The sequence below is a fragment of the Rhinolophus hipposideros genome (genome assembly GCF_964194185.1).
Source record: "Rhinolophus hipposideros genome assembly, chromosome: 6".
Lineage (NCBI taxonomy): Eukaryota > Metazoa > Chordata > Mammalia > Chiroptera > Rhinolophidae > Rhinolophus > Rhinolophus hipposideros.
The window spans coordinates 88,193,442-88,217,316 of NC_138052.1; the positions used below are offsets into that span (position 1 = coordinate 88,193,442).

A 23,875-nucleotide genomic window follows, 5' to 3' on the forward strand; every position below is an offset into this window, starting at 1 on the left:
CATCACAGAGTTCAAACACAATCAGCGCTTCTCTCCCCAGCAGTAGTCAGCCAGGCAATTTGGGCTGTGCAGACCGCTGTGATAGCCCTGGAGATGGTTTTGTAATCAGAAAAAAAGACTTGGGAACAAATCATTTTTGGGACGTGATGCTGTGGAGGAGAGGTATTGCTGGGCTGGTTGTTTGCTTCAGGGATCTGCTCTCATCTTTCTAGGACTTACACTCAGCCACTGGCTCACTTCTGATTTTTCTTGGATGCTGCTTAATTGATTGAATAATCAGTGTTTTACCCACTCATCTGAAATGCCACCATCGTCAAATATAAAAGTCCCCTGACTGTTTCTGATTTTTAAATTCTGTACCAGAACAATTAGTGTTAGTTTTGACATTTACTAGAGCAAGTATGCTCTAACTATTCTTGTTTTCAAATTTTATTAACTAATCTTAAAATACTTTCTTCTAGATAAACTTTGGAATTAATATATCAAATAATCATACAAAACAAACAACAAAGTCCTAGTAGGATTTTGATTAGGATTGCATTTGGTTTCGTTGATTTTGGTGGAATTATATTTATTCTTTCTACCCAGGGACTAGCCTGTCTTTTCATATATACAGGTCTTTTAGTGTCATTCAGTAGCATTTTATACATTCATAAATACAAACTTATGTTTAAGGTGTGTACATTAAGTATGTTAAGGTTGCCTTCACTGCTGTGACTAAGATCCTTTCCCTTTGCATGTTATAACTGGCTATTACTAGTATATAGGAACACTATCAATTTTTATTTACCTAATTTCCAGATATCTTAGTGAATTCTCCCTCTGTTTGGATAGTTTTCAGATGATTTTCTTGTCAGACAGCCAATTATCTGCAAACAGCAGTGATTCTGTATCTCCTTTTCCAGTATTTATGCTACCTATTTCTTTTGTCTTCGCATTGGCTAGACTGCAGTGCTGTTCAGAAGAAATGCTATGAGGCACACATGTGAGCCATATATGTCATTTTACGTTTCTAGTAGGCATCAACAAGAAGTAAATTCTGAGATGTCCTAAGTTAAATTGCAACAGGCCAGAGGGTGGAAGGAAGAGACAAGGGGTTAATCACTTAACAAATCCAAGGGAAAACCCACAAAAGACCACTCACACCCCCGAGTGCATTTTGGAATTTTGGGTTAACTTCTAGGTGGCTATTTGCACAATCGTCTAAAAGGGAGAAGGCTCCATGGAACCACTGGAGCCCCGCTTCTTGTTTACACATGAAATTTCAGGACTGCTGCCTGCAGTGAACCCAAAAGAGCCAATCCTTCCTCGTGGACTCCACGGCGCCTATCCCAGAACTGGCCCCACTTCACCTTCCCCATCCCCTTGTCTAGAGCTAATGTAAATTCTTTCAGAAGGGCTTGTATCTTTCTACCCGCTACTTGATGTTTAAAAATACTTGCCAACTCCAGGATGGCAGACGTGCTTGGCTTGTTCACTGAGCCATGTTGGTGGCTTAGACTTCACGCCCCAGGACTTGGTTTTCTTTTTTCTTTTTTCTTGCTAGCAGTTGGCCTAGTAAACCCTCCCTTTTGAAGAGACTTTCAACTGTGGAAGTTAAAATTTTAGTTTAGGAGCCTGTTAAATAAAGTAAAACAAAATAGGTAAGTTGAATATATTTTACTTAATATATCCAGAATACTGTTGCCGGAAAACGAGTTCTTGGTATCGTCACAGGAAAGAATTCAAGGATGCACTGAATAAGCCAGCCGAGTGGCGCATGTATTTCAGAGGGACAGTACACTCAAGAAGGGAGAGTGTGCAGGCCTGGAGAAGAGCAACTGCCCCTAAGAAGAAAGAGGTTTAGGAATTTATTCTAAAATGAGGGTGCAGAATATTCAAGACTTATAGGCATTTCTAGGCAGGTGGCTGACCACGCCTTCCCGTTGTGGGGAGGGATTTTTGTCCTTCTTTGGCTCTTGTCAGAACTGTCATGGCGACATAGAGGGGTGGAGATTTTTCCTGACCGCAATATTAACATTAGAATCCATTGTAATTAGCTAAAGTTCACCTTGAGGGACAAGATGGGACCTGGATCTGCTCTCGGCCACCGAAATCTAATTCTGGCCCATCTGGTTGCTGTACTTTTTCTTAAGGAATCTCATCTTCCTCCATTGTTTTCCCGCACTTCCGTCCCCTCTGTCCTTGGCCCTATTCTTTCTGCCTATAATAACATTATCATTTCAACATATAATCAATATAAAAACTACTAATGAGATGTTTTACATTATTTTTTTCATACTATGTCTTTGCAATTCCATGTATATTTTACATTTAGAGCACATCTCAATTTGGACAAGCCACACTTCAAGTGTTCAGTAGCTATATGTGGCTAGTGGTGATAGGGCTGGCGTTTTCTTAAACAGCGTATACTAATTATGGTCATAGCTGGCTTTTTTGTCTTGTTCCTGACTTGAATGGACATTACCTTTGAGTATGATGTTTGCCATTGGCTTCTGAGAAATACATATACTTTTGTTAAGTTAAAGGAGTTTTGTTTCTGAGTAAGAAATCCCCCCCTTTTTTAAAATTTTATTGGGGAATGTTGGGGAACAGTGTTTCTCCAGGGCCCATCAGCTTCAGGTCAAGTTGTTGTCCTTCAATCTAGTTGTGGAGGATGCAGCTCAGCTCCAAGTCCAGTTGCCGTTTCAATCTTAGTTGCAGGGGGTGCAGCCCACCATCCTATGTGGGAATTGAACCGGCAACCTTGTTAAGAGCTCTGCGCTCTGCGCTCTAACCAACTGAGCCATCCAACTGAGCCATCCGGCTGCCCCTTTTAAAATTCCTTTTAGAGTTAATAATTGATATTTTCTTTAAATACTTTTTGAAAACATACTGACATGATCATATCACACCTTTCCTTCCCACTTAATCTATTAAAATATAGAGAATTATAATAATAGAGACCTATGGTATGATACAAAAATATATTTGGTTTCTGTCCCCATTTTTGGAACCGAGCCTGAGTGATAGGAGTGCCTTTTGTTATTCCTAAGAGCTCCTTTTGGTCTGAGTTTATGCTAATGAGGTGACTTAGGGTGGGGTCCTCGGTTAGCCTCAGGATGGGGCTGGTCACCCGAAAGACCCAGAGATTGGAGGGTTTGAACTTTCAGCACAGCCCAGCCACCTCCTGTCAGGAGTGAGGGAGGCGGAGACTGAGCGATATCAAAACTCCTGAATGGTGAGGTTCAAGGTTCAGTAAGGTTGGTGAATACATTCAGGTGTGGGAGTGGTGCACCTGGAAAGGTTTGGAAGCTGGGCTGCGTGCCATCTTCCCCCATCCCTTGCCATCCACATCCCTTGTACCTGAGTTATATCCTTTATAGTGTTCCTGAGTTGTGTGAGCCATTCTAGCACATTATTGAACCCGAGGAGGGGATTGTGGGAATCCCTGCTTTATAGCTGACGGGATTGTGACCAGCAGATGAAGGACAATCTTATGAGACTGAACTGTTAACCTGTGGGATCCAGCTCTTGTAAAATTGATTACAAAACTTAGATCAAATCTGTCTTTAAAGAAATTGTCTTTAAAACTTATCAAAGGGATACATATATGAGGTGTGATTAAACAGTATGGTGAATGTTTAAATACAAAAAAATTATTACAGTAGAAGACACATTGCCATTAATCCCCCTAAGAATACATACTCCCCTCGCTTCAAACACACGTATCCCATCGTTCTCGCCACTTTCTGAGGCAGTTCTGGAAGTCCTCTTTCGTGAGTGTTTTTAGCTGCGCTGTCGTGGCTGCCTCGCTGTCCTGAATCATTTTGACTGGGGAAGAGCCAGAAGTCACACGGTGCCAGATCCGGTGAATAAGGTGGATGAGGAAACACCCTAATGTTTTTATTTGACAGAAATTGCCATACCAGAAGTGATGTGTGACAGAGCATTGTCATGATGGAGGATGATTTACTGCACACTTTAAAACACACCTTCTCTCAAGCATAGCTCTCACTTGACTGACTGCACCGAACAAGTGGAAACTTGTCACACACTGTTACTAAGGATTGATGCGCTACTTCCCATGTTGAAGATCCCTGCCTTTCTGTTGGATGGCACTCGGCAACAGCATTCACTGTATTTTCTGATCACAATGGAAAGGCCCCGTGTCACACATCACTTCTGGTATATGGCAATTTATGTCAAAAACATTACAGTTTGTCCTCATCCACCTTATTCACCAGATCTCTTACTGTGCGACTTCTGGCTCTTCCCCAAAGTCAAAATGACCATGAAAGGTAAACATTTTGAATCGATTCAGGACATTGGGGCAGCCACGGCACCGCCACCGCAACTAATGACACTCATGGGAGAGGACTTCCAGAACTGCTTCAGAAAGTGGCAAGAATGATGGGTAAGTGTGTTTGAAGAGAGGAGGAGTATTTTGAGGGGGATTAGTGGCAGTATGTCTTTTACTGTAATATTTTTTTTATTTAAACATTCATGGTATTGTTTGATCACACTTCCTACTTGTTAATGAGATTCAATGTTTATTGAGGGCCAATTAAATACTAGAACCTGTCATGTTGGACCATTTAATTAACAAAACAAAACAGGGTGAAGTAAGTACACGTGTGCCAAAGTTTCTCCAGGGCAGATTTCTTAGAAGGGATTTGTTGGGTCATACGAATTTACATTTTCAGCTTTTACTATTGCAGATGTTGCCAAATTACTCTCCGAAGCGGCTGCACTTCCCCAATAATGCCCAGAGCTGACTTGTTTCCTATATCCTTGCCAGTACTTGTGATTTTTTTTTTCATTAAAAAAGCCTGTTAGGCAAAATGATACTTTAGTTTGTATTTCTTTGATAACTAGTGAGGTTGATCATTTTTTTCATAGTTAATCAACAATTGGATATTTTGGTGGATATACATAGCCCATTTTTTTCTATTAAGTTATTTCTTTAAAAATAACTTAAATATGGATATGGATAGTTCATATATGTTGTTCATATATGTCGTTCCCCAAATATGGATATGGATTGTTCATATATGTTGTTCTCATTTACATAGGACACTAACAAGTAAATTTGTAAGTTTTCCCCCCTCCCGATGGACAGATAGATAGGTGGATGAATAAATGAATGAACTTGTCTAGAGTCACAGCTGCTAAGAAACAGAGCGGGGATGATTTTGAACCCAGATATATCTGGTTTTAAGGCCTGTCTTTTTTTTTTAAGTACATCTGGCTGCCTTCCTGGGAATGAGGAAATTAATAATGAGGCAGTGGTGTGCTGAATTTTAATTCAAAATACTTGACTGTTCTGCTTGCCAGCTTTATGAATTTAGGCTGCTGTTAATATTTTTTAAAAATGATGGTGACAGCTAACTAGCTGCATCACAAGTGATTGAGAAAATCATTGAGATAATGTATAAAAGTGTTGTATACACAGTGAAGTACTGTTTATAAAAGTACTTTTTGGCCATCATCCATACTGAGTGAATAAACAATATACTTTTAAAGAAAGTTTTGGATGTGCCCCCTTTTTAAAAAAATAGACTATTTTTTAGAGCAGTTTCGGGTTTATAGCAAAATTGAGCAGAAGGTAAAGGTACAGAGATTTCCCATATATCCCCTGCCCTCACATCTGCACAGCCTCCTCCATCATCGGCATCCCACACCAGATGGTACATTTATTACAGTTGATGAATCGGCAGTGATGTGTCCTTATTGCTCAGAGTCCTTAGTTTACAGTAGGGATCACTCTTGATATTGTGCATTCCATGGGCTTTACCAAATATGTAATGACATACATCTGCATTATCCTTATCATACAGAGGAGTTCCACTGCTTTAAAATTCCTCTGTGCTCTGCCTATTCATTCCACCATCCTTCCTAACGCTTGGCAACCTTCTGTTGTCTCAGTAGTTTCAATACTGTCTCAATAGCTTTTTCCAAAATGTCATATAGTTGGAATCACACAGTTTATAGCCTTTTCAGATTGGCTTCTTACACTTAGTACTGTGCATTTAAGTTTCCTCCATGTCTTTTCATGGCTTGATAGCTCATTTCTTTTTAGCGCTGACTAATCTTCCGTTGTCTGAGTGGACCACAGTTTATACATTCACTTACTGAAGGACATCTTGGTTACTTTTACATTTTGGCAAATGTGAATAAAGCTGCTGTAAATACGTGTGTGTATTTTTTTCCTGTAGACATAAATTTTCAACTCATTTGGGTAAATATCAAGGAGCTCGATTGCTGGATCATATGGTGAGAGTATGTTTAGTTTGTAAGACACCAAATTGTCTTCCAAAGTGGATGCACCTTTTTGCTTTCTCAGCAGCAGCTGTAGTCAGTGCAAATCCTTGTTGCGTTTGTTAGCATTTGGTGATATTAATGTTTTGGATTTTGGCCACTCTAATAGGTGTGTAATGGTACATAATATGCTTTTTTTGGTGAAAGGTTACGTGATAAAATGTCACTTGCTAGTGTGATAGATGGTGTTTCCAGAAAAACGCAACAGAAAATTTCCTGTGAGGTTTGGAAGTAGAAATACTTCCAGGGGAAGGTTGATATTTGCCTCTGGTTAACCGTGAGTAATAATGCTTATTTTCATGTTTTTCTTTTGTCAGGTATTGAAACAAAGGCGCATATCTTGAAGGCACTAGCACCTCCTACCATTGTCATCTGGTAAAATGTTTCATTTTTTGAATTACAGGATATTTCTGTTATTAGGCATTAAATGTATTAAGTTAAAGTGTGGCTAAATGTCAAAGAAAAAAATTAATTCTTTCCATTTTGTGATTCTAGAATTGTGAGTTACAGAACGTAGCTTTCATACTAATTTTCATTCCGTACAAACCCATTGGAACATTAAGCCATGTTATTCAGCAGTATTGTTTACCTTCCTTTCCTCAATTTGAATTTCATTAAGCATCTGTTACAGAGTTTAAAATCAGTAGCCTCTTTATTTTGCAAAGCTTAGAACTCATTAGACTGGTATTGGTGGTTCAAAATGTGCTAGTCATTTTAAATTCGTTTGAGTTATTTTAAATTTCTAACAGAACATTTTAAACAGAAGCAGGTTCAAGGCCAGGAAAAGAGCATTGTGCTTTTTGTTAACCTATAGCAAATTCTGCATGTTGTTTACAGTTGTCATAGGGTTAGATACTTCATATTGCACAGTTTTATTCTTTCCTTACTGTGGTTTCTGAAGTGAGTTAGAGCTTGTGAAATTTTGGGGCAAGAATTTAAGGATTTAAGTGACCTGAAAGATTTTAGCGTTCTGAGAAATGAAAGTAAAAGTGGGTGGAACTGTTACAAGAAATAATCCATGTTGGTAAAGTGCTTTGAGTCTATAAAAGCAATAAGCTTAATTTTATCTATTAGAATCATGATTGTTGACATTTATCTTTAGTTTCAGAAAATCATTTCAAAATCTATGCTCACATCAGTTGAATTTATTAATCCTTATATTTTCTACTGATTTTAAGAAGTTATACAAGTAGTATGTTTATTATTAAAAATTGTAAACTGCATCGGAGTGTGTAAGTAAAAGGGAACCTTCCCTATCCCACGAGTTTCTTGCTAGGGATTACCTCTTACCCACTTGGAGTGGATCCTTCCAGACCTTTTATGTACATATTCAAGATCACCATCTTTTAATGAGATGGGTGTGATGAAAAAAGAAACGTACTTTGCCCATTAGTGTGCCTTCATTTTATTTTAGACATTTCTTTTCCTACATCTTCTTGAGTGATATACTTGGCCAAATGAAGATTGCTTTCAAGTGACTAAGTAAGTACATTGGAACATAGTACTTTTCCCTCCAAATTTCTTTTACTGATTAGTTGGTATGGAAACCCCAAACTTTAAATTTCTAGCTAAGAATGGATCAACAGAGTTTAGATTTACAGTGAAATTGATATTACAAGTGTCATTTACTGCACATTAAACAGTAGGTATGGCATTTATATAAATGACTGCAATTAGTATTACCTCTATAGAGATAGAGGGTAAGCTAGATTGGGGTAGACGGAGAAGTGGTTTTGGAGTTTAGTACATCTGCCTAAGGGGGCGGGGAAGGGGCATGGGAATAAAGTGCTATGGCAAAGTGACATAGGTAACTTTGTCTCTCATAATTTTGCCTAGACTTGAACAGGTCCCCAAAAAGAGAAAGGAAATTTGTCACTTTATAAAAGTTAACTATATTATGATGTAAAGGGAATTTCATGGACTATTTGGGGAACCCAGTGTCATGAATTCTAAAATTTAGAACCCCTTCTGTTCACATTTGGGAGCTACCCATATTCAGATATCTTACATTATTAAGAAATAATGTAAAAATTGAACTGATTCACACGTGTATGTGTCCATTGTGAAATTGTTAGATTGAAGCATTTTAAACTCCTTTAAAAAATCTGAATAAGCAGATTTTGATAGTTTTAATGGTGTTACTAGTCTGTAAAAAAATGACATGTAGAATTTGAAAGAGAACATTAACAAATAGAATTGTGTATGAGTGAATAAATTTAGACTCATTATAATAGCTATTATATAGTGTCTTAAGTCTATGCTACAGATTCACAGCAAGTTCAGTACTCTAATTTTTTCTTAATGTACTTTATCAATGTAAAGTATATACTGTTCATGACTAGTAATTCATATTTAAATATTTTATAAAGTAGACAAGCTTTGATGGCCTCAGGACTTAATCACTCGTCTTGATGATCTAGTGTTCCACATTCAGTAGCAGAAAGTGCTCTCTCTGCATATGGCCATGCAATGGAGAGAAAGTATCCAGGTTGTTTTCCTTTGTGTGTGAAAATGATCTAGATTAGAAGTTTGGAAAGAAATGGGGACAGCAGCAGGTTTGCTACTCCCTTGGCTTAGCAGGAAAGGGTTTCTTAGAGTTAGGACAGATATTTCTTATACCTTTGAAGGTGGATTCCTTATTTTTGGTGCCTTCTATTTTTAAAACACACTTTAGTTTTTGAACACTTATGGAAAAGCTCCAGAAGCCAGAAAATTTGGCACACGGAGAATGAAGAGAAAAGGGAAGACAATTTTTTATTTTAATAGCTTTGATTTTTGAAACTTGTGTAAGAAAAGCTTTATTAGTGGTAAAATAATTGAGAATTTATGGGAAGAGGAAAATACTTTATGTAAAGAATTAAAAAAGGAAAAATGAACAAGATTATATGAATAAAATATAAAGACTGTTGACTAAAGGAAGTAATTGCATGTTTAAACCTTATTAATTATTTAACGTTTAGATAAGTACAAATAATGAAGTTGATACAATGTTAGTTGTGATGCAGGTAATTTATCCTGTAGTTATATATATTTCCAGAATATACTTAAACTTCTAATTATATATGCACTTGCTTTTTCTTAAGTTTGATATGCCAAGATATAAATAAGGACTTTTGGGGTGAGGGGCAAACGGAGGAAAAGATAAGGAAACATCTGAGGACTCTTACTAAGCAATTTGTAAATCCTTGACTTTGAAAGAAAAGCTATAGACTTAGATTGGATAGTCTCAGAGACTTAGATTGCAAAATTATCCTAAGCTGTTGCAGCTTTTACTCATAAATTGACTATTTTAAAATGATCTTGAAAATCTTAAATAGACACTTTAATCTTTTTATATCCTCAAAGGTTAAATTTACCTGGTTCATCTTTTCTCAAATATGAATACTTTGCTCGCAATATAATCATGTTTACTTTTGCAGATAATATTTTATATGTTTGGAACAATTATATTTAGCCTCTGACCTTTGAATTTCATTTTATTTTATTTTTATTTTACTCCTGGAAAGGAGATAGATAAACTCGAAAGTGAAATTGTTAACGCAACTAAAACAAGCCTCACTTAAAATTAGTCCATCTTCTCCCTCTCCAAGTATCGGTTCATGTAATACTGAATACAGTACTTAGCTAGATTGAGTTGCAGTTATTAAGGCCCTCAAGTATCATCTAGCCAGGCTGATACCAGTATGTATGTAATAGTTCATCTGCTCCTGAAATGTTTGTATAGTTGGCTCCCATTGACCATTTTGAAGGTGATAATTGGAATAAATAGGAATAGTACTAAAGGGGTAAGTAGTCCTATTCAGTATTGTCTTAGTACAGTCAAGGCATTCAGCTCTTGGCTCGTTAGTCCATACTAATAAGTATGTCAAATAATTGTACTAAGTAGAGCTCCTGCCCTACCATGAGGATAATGTAGTGATGACTGAGCTTGCCATTTTCCCGTCCGCCTTCAATGAGTCAGTCTTGACCAAAATTCTAATATAAAAAGCTCTACTTCTGTATGGAGAATTTCACATCACTTCTTTTGGATAGATATAATAATAGAAAGAGGTGGGTATGTGGCTTAGGAAGGTAAATAGAAAGCAGAGTAGGATTAGGTTTTCCCATACATGAGGAAGTAGAGGCAATGTGACTCAGAACCCTGAACTGGGTGTTGGGTGTGTGTATACCCCGTGACAATGAGATAGATGAATGGAATACAGAGCCACCTCTGAGGACTCCCCTGTGTGTTGCTGAGGTCTTGGCATAGGGTTGTTAATGGTGGACCTGAGACTATAAATGCCTTGAGAGTTAGGAAGCTTGTTGAAGATCATCTTTTCTAGCTGTATGGAGGCTGTGTAAATTGAAATGGTTAAACAGAGTTGGTTCTGAGTTATAATCCACATGTATTCTCTACCTTTGGAATTGGAGTGGGGTCCAAAAAGTAGGGTTCAACAGTTTCATAAAATCGAAGGACATTTAAAGTTTAGCATGGAGTATTGGACACGAGAAAAAATATTCTTAGTGTATGAATTTCCTTAAACAAATAAATTTGTCATTATCTAACTGAAAGCTCATGGAGACAAATCCTCCAAAGTGACTAGTTAACTAGGAATGTTAAATGGATCAGTACCAATTCTAGATACAGGATGTGTTAAGTATCATTTACTTACTTTATAAGGGATTTCATGGATGGATATATGTCAGCCTCTTCTAACCTCTGAAATTGTAAATGTGTTAAACATGAATAGTAATAGCAGCTGAGATTTGAGTGCTAAGGCAGGCATTATATGCTTTACATGTGTTAACTGTTTAATTTTCTTAATAATCTCATGATACAGATAGTCTCATAATTTTATAAAGAAAGTGAAGCTTAGAAAGTTAATTTAGCTAAGGTGACATTTGGTAATTGTAGAGCTAAGTGTCAAATCCAGTCTGTTTGGCTCCAGAGCCTGAGCTCTTAGTAAGAAAAGTTGAATTGATTTCAGTATCTTCAGAATCAGTGGGGTGTAAGAAATAAGACAAAAGAAAAATGTTGTCATACATAGTTTTGTATAGACAATAAAATTTGAAATGTTATTAAAACATACATTGTATTTTGTAAGTTATTTAGAGTGCTTTCACCTACTTTCCTTGTTTGTTCCTTAACGGGAGTTTTGTGGGGTATTATTATCATCACCCCAGTTTTACAGTGAGCCTGAAGCTCAGGATTGTAAGGGACTTGTCCCGTATTACACAATGAATAAACGGAGGGGGTGCAACATCAAACCCAGAGCTTACTGCCATAATTCTGAAAGGAGCAGGTTTATTGAACACTTTTTATATGCAGTCAAACCAGTGTTGCCAGTAACACTACCTTCATAAAACAATACCTGTTGGCTTTGAAACTGCCTGAAACAGTGCTGGGTACCCATAACAGCTATACTAGTAACTAGCATTTATAATGCCTTTGCATTTCTCAAAAATCCTTTATGTCTGCTGCATTCCATTTTATCCTCACTGTAAATTTTTTCTGTTAGATAAATGATGACATATGGGGAAGTAAGGTACAGGAATGCTATTTCAAAGAAAAAGATCAAACTTAACTAGTGGTAAGGCTCAGGCTACAGTTTGCTAGTTTGTTCTCTTACTCCATGAGATAACTAAGTATAGGGTGACCAGCTTGTCCTGTTTGCTTGGAACTTTTTTGGTTTCAGTACTGAAAGTTCTGTGTCCCTGGAAACCCCTCAGTCCCATGCAAGACAGAGGGGTTGGTCATGGTAATTACTTGTCACACTTTGTGGTGGTCTGGGAATGGGAGTAGGGTCACCATATAAAATACAAGAGACCTAGTTAAATCTGCATTTCAGATAAACATCGAATAATTTTTTTTATTTTAAATTGAAGTTTATTGGGGTGACACAATGGTTAGTAAAGTTACATAGGTTTCAGGTGTACAATTCTGTAATATATCATCTATATATCACATTGTGTGTTCACCACCCAGAGTCAGTTCTTCCATCACCATATATTTGGTCCCATTTACCCTTATCTACCATCTTCCTCCCCTCTTACCCTCTGGTAACTACTATACTATTGTCTGTGTCTCTGAGTTTTTGTTTGTCTTTTTTCCTTTATTGTTTTCAGTTGTATATCCCACATATCAGTGAAATCATATGGTTCTCTGCTTTTTCTGTCTGACTTATTTTGCTTAGCATAATCTCAAGATCCATCCATGTCAGAAATGGCACTACTGAATAATTTTTTACTATATATCTCAAATACTGCATGGGACGTGTACTTTAAAATGTTGATTGATTATTTGAAATTCAAATTTAAATGGGCATTTTGTATTTTTATTTGTTAAATCTGGCAGCCCTAATTAAGAGTGAAGGGACATTCTGGTGTGTGAAAGTCCACTTAGCTGCTTTTTGGGTGGACCTTACTCTTCACACATTAATCTGCTTAAGGAAACACCATCTGGCAGTTTCCTTTTCTGAGGCACTTGACTCTTGTTCTTTAGTTGGGTGGACAGAGTTAGATGCAAGTCAGGATGAATATATGAAACCAGATTTTGTCTAGTGCATTAAAACGTGTGTGTGTGTTTGTGTGTGGGGGGTTGTATAGCAGTTCTCATTTACGTGTCAGGAAACAATGCAGATCTGTACCCATTCCATCTTTGTTGGATCAGTCTGTCAGAGACCAACACATTGTCACAGACTGCCCGTACTATCTTTAGACTATATGTTAAAAAGTATTTTTGTTGTTGTTAAGATAATACATTGACATGATTCAAAATGAAAAGGAAGTGAAGGCTTTACCCATCCCTTCTCACACCTATTATTTATTTGCCCATCATGGAGACCATCTACTCTGATTGGAAAATGTTAGAATTTTTTAAATGGACCTTAGAAGTCTTCTCAGTGAGTGTTTTTCTTAAACCAGGGGAACTCTTTCTGTACCCCTCCCCTCTGAAAAAAGTGTCTGTATAGGAAAATATCTTACTGTGTTTCCCCAAAAATAAGACCTAGCCCGACAATCAGCTCTAATGCATCTTTTGGAGCAAAAATTAACGTAAGACCTGGTATTATATTACATTATATCTGGTCCTATAGTAAAATAAGACCTGGTATTATATATTATGTTATATTATATTATTATATCAGGTCTTATATTAAAATAAGACTGTGTCTTATATTGATTTTTGCTCCAAAAGACGCATTAAAGCTGATTGTCCGTCTAGGTCTTGTTTTCAGGGAAACACGGTATACAGAAGACAGAAATGGGTTCTTCAGGTTATTTGATGATTGTCGGTACTCCCGGATTGACCTGGGAGTCCTAGGCATCAGTGGATTACAGTCTCACCACATCTAGTTGAATTCTGTCATCATTAATGGTGAGCCAATCGAGATGTAGTGACTTGGACAAGGTCTCATGTTAACTTAAGGCCTAGTGTCTGCAAGTGTGTGTCATAATCCTTGTTCTGTATCAAGCTGAAAAAGGTACCAATTCCCTTGCCTAATTTCTCTGTTTCCTATTTGGTTTTATGCCAAGACCAACCATTTTTATTTTGTTTTAAGAATATCTGGTTTGGACTTTATCTAGAAAAGGAACATAGAATAAAAGTAGATTTAAAATGTGCCTTGATCAGGGTTAGGGGAGCCTATTTGTGGATCAAGGTGAAGACTCAAGAGTCCTGTTATTTCAACTATTACAATTAAAGTACTAAAAATGTTTAAAAATCACAGTAGATAACTGAAGGTTATGTAAGTTTAGTTGTCTGTTCAGCTGCTTCTCAGTTTTTAATTTAAATGTATTTATGGCAAAGACTTGCTAGTTTTCCTCCCTTACTTTCCCTTCTTTTCTCCCTCCCCACATATGTCTTTATGGCCAAAATTTCATTTTTTGAGGTTAGAATAAATACAAGCCTCGTAGTTTTCTTAAAAAAAAAAAAAGAAAAAGAAAAAGGAAAGGCTGAACTATTATTTCCTCATCAAATTTCCTAGTTGTGAATTGAAAGTTCATCTAATCCAGATGGTAGTATGACTCAATCCTTAATGTTTTTAATCGACTTTCTGGTCCAGAATTTCTTGACCTTTTTATTTGTTGTATTAAGGAAGTACTTACATGGATTAATGATGTTGATTTTCAGCTGTACAGTCTAATTTTATTTATAGAGAAGTGACAGCTGTGGGGTCAGAATTGAAATCTTCAAAGTTGTTAAAGATTGTCTTAAGACAAGGTTTTAGAAAGGAAAAATCCTTTGTCTTTAGTAAAGGAGAGTGAGAACCACTATATTATGCAGTACTGAGTTCTTACTGAACTTAGGCAAATAATATTACCATGAAAATAAGAATACTCACCGACAGATTCCAAATTCTGGAATGATCAAGTAGGGAGAAAAAGGTAAGTTTCAGTTCTGCTTACAAAGATAATTTACCATATTGCTGTAAGTCATAGGGAGCTTAAGAGAAAAGGTTTCCTTATATCTGGTAAACAAAAGATTAAAGAACCAGTACTATTTCAAATAAGAAGTCATAAAAATTATAACCATCCTCCAATTCATTCAGTCTCATGTTATTAATCCTTATTGGTCTTAATCTTTTAACAGTTTTATGAATCCAGTTTTTCTTAGAATTCTGCAAATCCTAACCCAGTTCAAAAGTATGACTTGAAAGTTGATCAGAAACCTGTATTTTTAGTGTGTCAGAGTCATCTTCATGAATCTCTGAAGATGAAACATATTTACAGAAAATATGTGGAATACAATGGCTCTCTGTAAATGACAGACTGAAAATGGCATTGTTAAAGATCTCTGATTATGTTGCAGTTGTCAAAGTTGCTTTTCTCTGCAACACACATTTTCAGATAACTAGAATTACAAATGGAAGCATTATATCAGGACATTGTAGATTCATAGAAATTTTATATAATTTCTGGAATATTTTAACAATATAGGCATACAAATACAGCATAATTATTTCTTATTTGAGAGTGGTTTCCATGTAATTTTAGAATACCAAATATACCTAATTAGTTTTATTTTCGCCTTTTATGTAAGAGAGAGAGAAGAGAGAGATCCTTTGAAATCTTTCAGGTATCGTTCTAAAAAAATCTTAGTTGTTTTCAAGTTAAGAAAAAGACAATTTAATTTTGAATTTTTGGGAAGTTTGTCAAACATATCAAAAGTTTTAAAACACTTGGTCAAATAGGATCATAGGTCACTGTGAAACAGTGTTTAATTATCTACTTAATCATGGTGACAAAGACTTCACAGGGAAATACAGAAAGTTAAATAGTTGTAAGTAAAATATAACTCTTTAAATATTAAGAAGACTTGGTTTACCTAAACAATCAAAGACCTAATGATACAGAGCACAGGAAATAATTTTAATAAAAAAGAAAATCTTTGCTTTGCCTTTACAATCCCTTATTAAGAGTATACCAGTAGTCCAGGAAAACTGCCTTTTTAACCAAAGAACCAAAGGCCACTGTTTTGCATCAGCTTACTTTTGATATTTAAACTCACTAATTAAATTCATTTTAATCTTATTTAGCTTGACCAGCCGTAAATTTCCTTTCTCAAGATTTCTTTTCCACAAACCTTCTACAACTTTCCTTGTTCCTTTTAGTTTGTCTTGTCTTATTCAGAAGTATTCAGCTATTTTTAGGACAAACTATGTTAATTCCCTCAATGCATTTCCATGCCTTATACCTTCTTTTACTGAAAACACATATCATTCCATATTAATTAGAATTCTTTACCCTTAGAAACCTTAATTTCTAATGACAACTAAGAAGTAAGCAATCAGCATTCCTCGGATTGGCAAATTTATGAATACATTTCATAATCTCTAGAAACATAGGTTCTTTTACTGGCAGATATATTTCTTAATTTTTAGAAAATAAATACTGCTTCAACAAGGCACAAAACAATCATTTAAAGATCAAAATTTATCTTTTAATTTCTCTGTAATAAGAGGTCAAATATAGATAGACTTACTTGACTATTAATGTTTTAGTGTTTTTATCTTACTTGGAAATGATCTAGATATTCAGTGAATTCACTCATCATTTAACTTGGCAAAACTAGAAGTTACCAAAAGATTTTGGGAAACTATTTTTAAGTACATGTAGTTTATAACTGCTAAAACTTTTACCTAAGAAAACCTTTTTATCTTACATATTTTTAGTTTATTCTTAATTATCTTTAGATTACCCATGAAAACTGCATGAGATATCAGACAGTAATAGTAATTGACTACTTATTATTCCAAGAATTTTTCCTGCTTGCAGATTTTGTAACAGGTAATATGAACTTATTTTTGTAATTCCAGGTAAAATAAAAGTATTATATTTAATTCTGATAATTCTAAACACATGCCTTTTTTTTTTAACCAAATCAAACTCAAACCAGCTTTAATAGCAAGTATTTTCCTAGATCATGAGATCCTGAAAAGCATTTGGATTTTTTCCTATTATACATATTTTTGAGAATTTTTTTACTACAAACACTTAATTCCTTTAAACCAATTAAACAGAATTCTTTACAATCCCATTTTAATAATATCCTTGGGAGACAGACATAATACACACATATAAACAAACACAACTAGAGATCTGATAGTTTTGTTTTAAAATTTCAGCCATGAGACAGGTACAATAAGGCAAAAACCACGCTAATTTATAACAGTTGGAATAAGTTAAGTTTATTCATTCAGATGACTAAGGCCTTTTCTTACTAATATTTGTGGAGAAGACAATTAAAATTTGTATTTATTTTTGGCAAGGAGTCTTGGAGTCAGAGCAGCAGTTTATGCTTTTCAAAAAAACCTTTGTTTCCTTTTTTTCCCCTTCCCTTTGGTCGGAGGAATTGAGTGTGGTAAAACTAGGTGGGCTTTGAACTGCTGCTACAGTTGGATTTTTGATTTCACAAAGATTTCCAACATATAAGGACAGTTACTCTCAATTTCCTGGAGAATTGGGTTGTACTCGTCACTTAAGTGACATCATAGGTTGTTCTATGTGTCCAGTTACATCTTCCTAATTCACGACTTTCCCTCTGGGAGTATAGTTGTATTTTGGGCTAGAGGAGGGGGCTTAAAAAAAATTAGTATCAGGCTCTGAAATTTTAGCTTCCGAATTTCCCAAATTTCTGATAAAAAAATTATTAAATCTTTTCAAATACCTTATCAGGTTTCAGGTGGAAGAAACCGTAAGAAATCTTAAAGGAGCTGCTCAGGTGGCCAAGTTTCTTTTAGGATCCCTTTAGAGCAGTTTTAAAAGTCAGTTTGTCTTTTAGAACCTTCTGCATGTAATCACAGAATGCATTCTATTTTTCTGAGAGGTTTGGAATTCTCTCTTTAAGGGAGGGCCCCTGATGTGGGCTTAGTTTTTCCCTTAATGGCCATTAGAGTTTTAAATTATTTTGGCTAAGTTGGTCCATTTATTAAAAAGGCACAAAAGGAAGGACCAAACGTTTGTGCGTATAACTAGCTTGAGTTCCTAAGGAAGGAACTTTTGGGGGGCTTTTAGAAGGTGGTGATCTCATGGTAAAGATAAATTCCCCTGAAAGCTGTCATGGTTGGACAAAAAGACAAAAGAGATGTTAAGGTTATCGTTGAATCATTTAATTTTTTAGAGGCCTCTAAATACCAATTGAAAAATGTCTTGCCATTCAGCTTGTTTAACATTTCTAAGATTCTCTAATTGTGCATGTAAATATACCAATTTCAGTATCTCCCCAAATCCCCAGAGTAGCCACTGTAATTCCAAATTGTCCTTCTTATCAGAAGTCCATTGAGACAGATACTTAGCAGAGGATGGTCCATAAATCCCGCTGGTGGTCCAGAATGGGGTTGTCCCTCCGTAACAGACTTAGAAAGAGGGATTCCTGTTACAAAAATTGGTAGCAGAGGACCCAAGAGCTCGTAGCTCTGAACCTTCACCGAAAGAAGGTTTGGAACTGAGAACTCACACCATGGGAATCCCGGAGCCATTGAGACACCAAGAGCTCAAAGGGCTCAAGCAGCTACCTTGCTTGAATCCAGTGGTGGCATTGAAGCAGAGTGTTCTTCAAATCTCAGGACACTGATATGATATAGTCAAACAAATTCAAATAGAGTCTGGAGGCTTTGGCTAGAAATAAATGATAAAAAAATTTATTCGGGGGTCTTAAAGTTTATAAACCAGAAATGCAACTAGGCAAAACCCAGAAGTGTTCCAAAGAAGAAAGTAAAGAGTTCTTACAGTAAAAGTACATTATTGAAAGTTAGTGAGTCTGCAATCTTAGCCCTAGGATTGGTCAGGATGGTTATCAGTCAGATGTTAGGAGGTCTGGTCACGTCCACTGGTCTGGATAGTGGGTGTGGCGAATATCAAGTGGTCTGGATATGTGAGTCCTTCAGGGGTTAATCAGGGTCGTCTGAGGTTGGTGTATGTCTAGATGTGTATCCAGACATTAACACAGGTCTGGAAAGTTCAGAAGTTCCCAGGCTAGCGTGAACAAGAGTCTTTCCTCATGCTTCAGCCCTCATAGTTAATGTTAATAATGTTAGTAGCTTAGTTGAAGTGACTCCATTTTTATATATTCCCTGTCTTCACTCTTTCCTTAAGTGTTTGCTGAATTATCGTTGTATAAAGAGTGATTGGTCATTTTCTTTTAATATTGTTTCACTTGACTTACCTTGTTATTTTAATTAGCAGTTCTCAAAGTAAAGGTGAGGTCAATATTCTTCATGGTGGAAAATTAATGTGCTTTAAGCCCTTACAGCTGCATTTAAATATTTAAAGATAACTAGTGAAAAACCTTGACTTGTCTATACCTTTTACTGTAGTCAGACATAAAGCCATGCATCCCTATATACACATTTTTTTTGTTTTTAAATAAAGAATTAGTAAGGTTCATGGAAGTCCTCCAGGTCAGTTGCTTGTACGTTTAACTTAAAGGCTGTATAATCATCTATACGTGGATGTGGAAGTTCTTCAGCCATTCTTTGATCGATTTAGATTATTTTCTGTTTTCAGTTGTTAAAGTAAAATTTTCCACAGACAGTTTACTGATCTAGTAGGATTTATTCAGTGATTCGTGAATCAGGAACCATACAGTCTAGCAGATAGAAAGGTGCTGCAAATTGTTGTACAAGGCTGGAAAGTGTTGTGGATGGACGTGAGCAGGACTGAGACGGAGTCACTGGCGTTTGCTGATGGGTTATATAGCAGGGTCACTCCTTCCACGGAGCTGGGTCGGGTAACTTGGTTGACTTAGGCCTTCCTTTTCTGGAAGAGCCGAGCGTAGAAACTGAGTTATGTGTTGGTTTGCCGATGTGGGCTTAGCATGAGCACCTCTCTCTTGGGCCTAATCTGGTTACTTTAACACAGACGTTTTTGCCTCTGAAACACTACTGCTATGTCCTCCAAGGTTTGCCTTCAGACTGTACTGCTTACTCTTCCTTCTTGTTGGAACATCAGGCTTCCTGTGACTCTACTACCATCTTGTCATGATTCTTAGTGGTTTCACTATCTTTGTAGTTCTGTGGCCTTTCCGTTCCTTAACCTCCTGTCCTTCAATGATCTCGTACTCTAGTCTGCCTTTGCTGCCTCTCTCCATTAATATAATCCAGACCTCCGCAGGGAAAAGCACTGTACAGCCTCGCTGTCTGGTTCCAGCCCTCTACCCAGTCCATCACCCCCTGTGGTACCACTTTGCTCCCCTTTAGTTCTTCAGTTCCTACCATTCTGTAACCCAACTCAGGATCCGATCTTATTGATCTTGTCTTCTTTTCACAAACCCCGCCTCCCCTCGTGGCTTTCCTCAACTTAAAATTTCCTGATGAGTTACAACCACTCCCTTGGAGATAGTTCCCTGGTCTCTCCCCTCTCCCCACTTGGGAATGCATCTTACCCTCTCCTACCCAAGGCTGTGACTCTTATCTGCATAATCCTTTTCTTTTCTCTACTGGATTACAGGCCTGAGTAAGCAGACAAGCTATATTATCTCTTGTCTTTGAAACAAAAGAATCTGCTTTGTCCTGTCACCCATTTCTCTGTTTCTCTTTAGCACTTTCATCCAGTCTTTCTTGACCTCTCTCCAGCTGGGCTTTGATCCTCACCACAGCTCTTTTCAAGGTCAGTAGTGACCTTCACATTGTCAAATCCGGTGTCTAATTCTCAGTCTTCATCCTTTTTTTGATGTTTTTGTTGCAGTAAAATATATACAACACAGTTTACCGTTGTAACCACATTGAACAGTTCGTTGGCATTCTGTACATTCACACTGTTGTGCAACCATTGCCATCATCCATCTCCAGAACTTTCCCATCATTCCCAACTCTGAACGCATTAAACACAATTCTCCATTTCCTCCTTCCTCTCAGCCCCCGGCAACCACCACTGATTATACTCTTGTGTCTTTGTGAATTTGCCTATTTTTAGGTATCTTATATAAGTGGACTCATACAATACTTGTCCTTTTGTGTCTGCCTTATTTCGCTTAGTATAGTATGTTTTCAAGGTTTGTACATGTTGTAGCATGTATCAGAACTTCATTCCTTTGTAGGATTCAATAATATGCCGTTGTGTAGCTGTATCACATTTTGTTTACCCAGTCACCTGTCAGTGGACATTTGGGTTGTTTTCCATCTTCTGGCCATTATGAATAATGCTGCTATGTGTTCAAATAAATAATCTGTTTGAGTCCCTGCTTTCATTTCTTTTGGAAATATACCCAGAAATGGAATGATATAGTAATCTATGTTTAATTTTTTGAAGAACCACCATACTGTTTTCCATGGCAGCTGCACCATGTTACGTTCCCATCAGCAGTGCATGAGGGTTCCAGTTTCTTCACCACCACGTCCTCATCAATACTTGTTACCTTACTTTTTTTTAAATAGTAGTTATCCTAATGGGTGTGAAGTCTCATCTCATTGGGGCTTCCATTTCCATTTCAGTCCTTTGTTGACGTGTAGATAACGTCTAAAGCTGATCAGTGTCCTCCTTCTGTGCCTTCCACCGTCCTGGTTTTCCCCTGTCAGCACTGACCCCATCTCTCGTGTTCCTTTGCTGGCCCCTCTCGGCCCAGCCCTCTAAATGGTGACATGTCCCTGCACCTGCTCTTTGTACCTCTTCTCACGCCTAGGCTGTCGCGGCCAGTCTCGGCTCTAAACCATCAATATGCTGAGAACTCCCAAAGGAACCTTTCACAAAACTGACTGTTCTTTCCCCCAACCTGTTCCTTCTGCGTCTTCCTTTTCTTAGTAAACGATAGCTCAGTTTTGGTTTTCAGAGTCTCAAGCCAAAAACCTTAGAGTCACTATTGACTTCTCTTTTTTTCTCACTGTATGTAAGGCCTTCAAAATAAAGTGAGAATTGGTTCATTTCTCATTACTTCCCTCATCCTTATTCTGGTGTAAGTCACTGTCTTGTCACATCCAACCCCAGCAAAGGCTCCCAAATGGTCTCCTTGCTTCCTCAGCAGCCAGTCACCCTGTTTGTGGTAGGTCAGGTGACTTCACTCATGCCAACACAGTTCTCCCGGTGGGCTGCCTGGCCCTTCAGGATCCGTCCGCATTCGCACTGCGTCCTCTCTGACGTCATCTCCTTTCACGGTCCTCTTACTCCCTGGGTGCAGCTGGGATGCTCGTCTTCCGGATGTCCCAGTTCCCTCTCTCATTGTCTGCTGTTACATCTGAGATGCCTGCCGTTGCTCAACCACTTAGAAAGCAAGCACCTCTCTCCTCCCCTGGCATTCATGCCCGCTTAGCCTGCTTTATTAACTTCTGTTACCTCATGATATTTAGCTATTTGTTCATGGTCTGTTTACCTCTCATGTTCTGTTCCTCACTGTGACTCCACCATCCAGAAGAGAGCTTGTATGAAGTCTGTTCAATAAAAGTTTGGGAAATAAATGAGCGGTTGAATCCTTGTTCATATGTGCGTAATATGCACTGACTTTTCCGTAGACCAGAGTTCTGAACGTGGGCTTGCAAAGGGGGGTGTGTGTGTGTGTGTGTGTGTGTGTGTGTGTGTGTTCAGTACTGCCAGATTGCTTGAGTGGACTCTGGATCTTGCAGTCTTTTCCATATTTGTGACACTATTGGATGAAAATTGACACGGCTTCATTTTAAACTTGATTACGTGTTAAGGAGAACATACTGTCTATGTGTATTAGCCATCTGCATTTCCCCTGTTTTGGCGTCTCTGCAGATAGTCTGCCCAGTTTTCCTTTGTGTTGCTTTAAAAAAAAAATTATAGGAGCTCTGTATATTTTGTCAGGTGTTCGTTTTTTTCCTGAATCTTGTTTCCCTGTTGATTGTTGAATTGTTTCACCACAGATATGTTAAACCTTTAAAATCTATATGGAAGAATAAATCTGTAAGAATTGATAAGAAAATTTTGAAAAATAAGGATAGTGAGGGTCTTATCAGATATGTAAAGCCATAGTTCTGAAGCATTAGTGCACATAAAAATCACATGGACGCTGTTTAAAAATGAGCCTGCCACTAGAGTTTTCAATTTACAGGTATTGGGGAGGTAAGGCAAAGGCAGTTATGTCTGAGGAATCTTTTAAGTATTCTGTAAGGTAATTCTTATGCGAATGGTTCTTGGATCATAGTTGAGAAACACTGCTACAAATCTGCTGCATTTGGAACAGTGTGGTATTGTCAAAGCGGTAGACAAATAGAGCCGAGAAACAAATCCACATATGGGAACTTATTATTGAAGGTAACATTTTAGTAAATTGAGGAAAGCGTAGCTTACTTAATAAATGGTTCAGGGCAGTTCATTTGAAAGAAAAAGTTAGCTTTCTCCTTTCCACAATAGAGAAAAATAAACTACATATTTGATTAAAGATCTAAATGTAAAAATTATGCAAATACTAGAAAAAAATACAGCTGACCATTAATTTAGCCCTGGGATGGAGGAAGCCTTCTTAAACTACATTGGAAACCTAGAAGCTGTGAAGGAGAGGATTAACAAATTTAATTGTCCAAGTTTACTTTTTGAAAGGTGATGACTATTTCTAAGGTGTGGCAACGTAATGAAGTACCTATGACTGGTGTCCTCGTTCTCTAGATTTTCCATACCCACTTCAGCAAACAGGATGCAGTTGGCCAAAGGTATATTACTTTACCTAGTTTATCTAAAACATTTTAGAAAAATTAAGTGTCTTAATTGTATGTGGCTGGTACATCTCGGCTATATTTGACACTACTGAACCCTTACTCCTTGGCTCTCTTCTCTTGACTTGTGACACTGCCCTCTCCAAGGTCTCATACTTCATTGTCTTTGCAGTGGGATTTGTCTCCTCTTAGTCTTGGCAGTGGTTTCCCTTCAAAGTTTTCTATCCTTGAACTTGATCTTGGAGATTTCCTATGTGTTCTCTATGGGCAGTCTCCTCCTCCATCATTATCACTCCGAAATGTATGTTTCTAGCTCTGACCCCTCTTAGTTTAAGAGTTTGTTTAGATGACTCATTGGCATCTTAAACCCATTATTTTCAAGAGTTGTATTCATCTCCTTCCCATCAACCATCCAACTTACTGACCAGCCCTTCTGGCTCAGTTGAAGCCATCAATATTTGTTTTCTCTTTTATCACTGCTGTTGTATTAATTT

The 23,875-nt window shown here is 37.2% G+C and overlaps 1 protein-coding gene across 1 annotated transcript in view; it reads left to right on the plus strand.

The window, feature by feature from the left end:
- The window catches only part of ACSL3 (acyl-CoA synthetase long chain family member 3), a 65,916-nt gene that overhangs the window by 8,267 nt on the left and 33,774 nt on the right, over positions 1-23,875 (plus strand). The window contains exon 2 of the mRNA XM_081050792.1: positions 6,618-6,675. The gene's annotated coding sequence lies outside the window, so the exon portion shown is untranslated. The remainder of the gene's footprint in view (positions 1-6,617; positions 6,676-23,875) is intronic.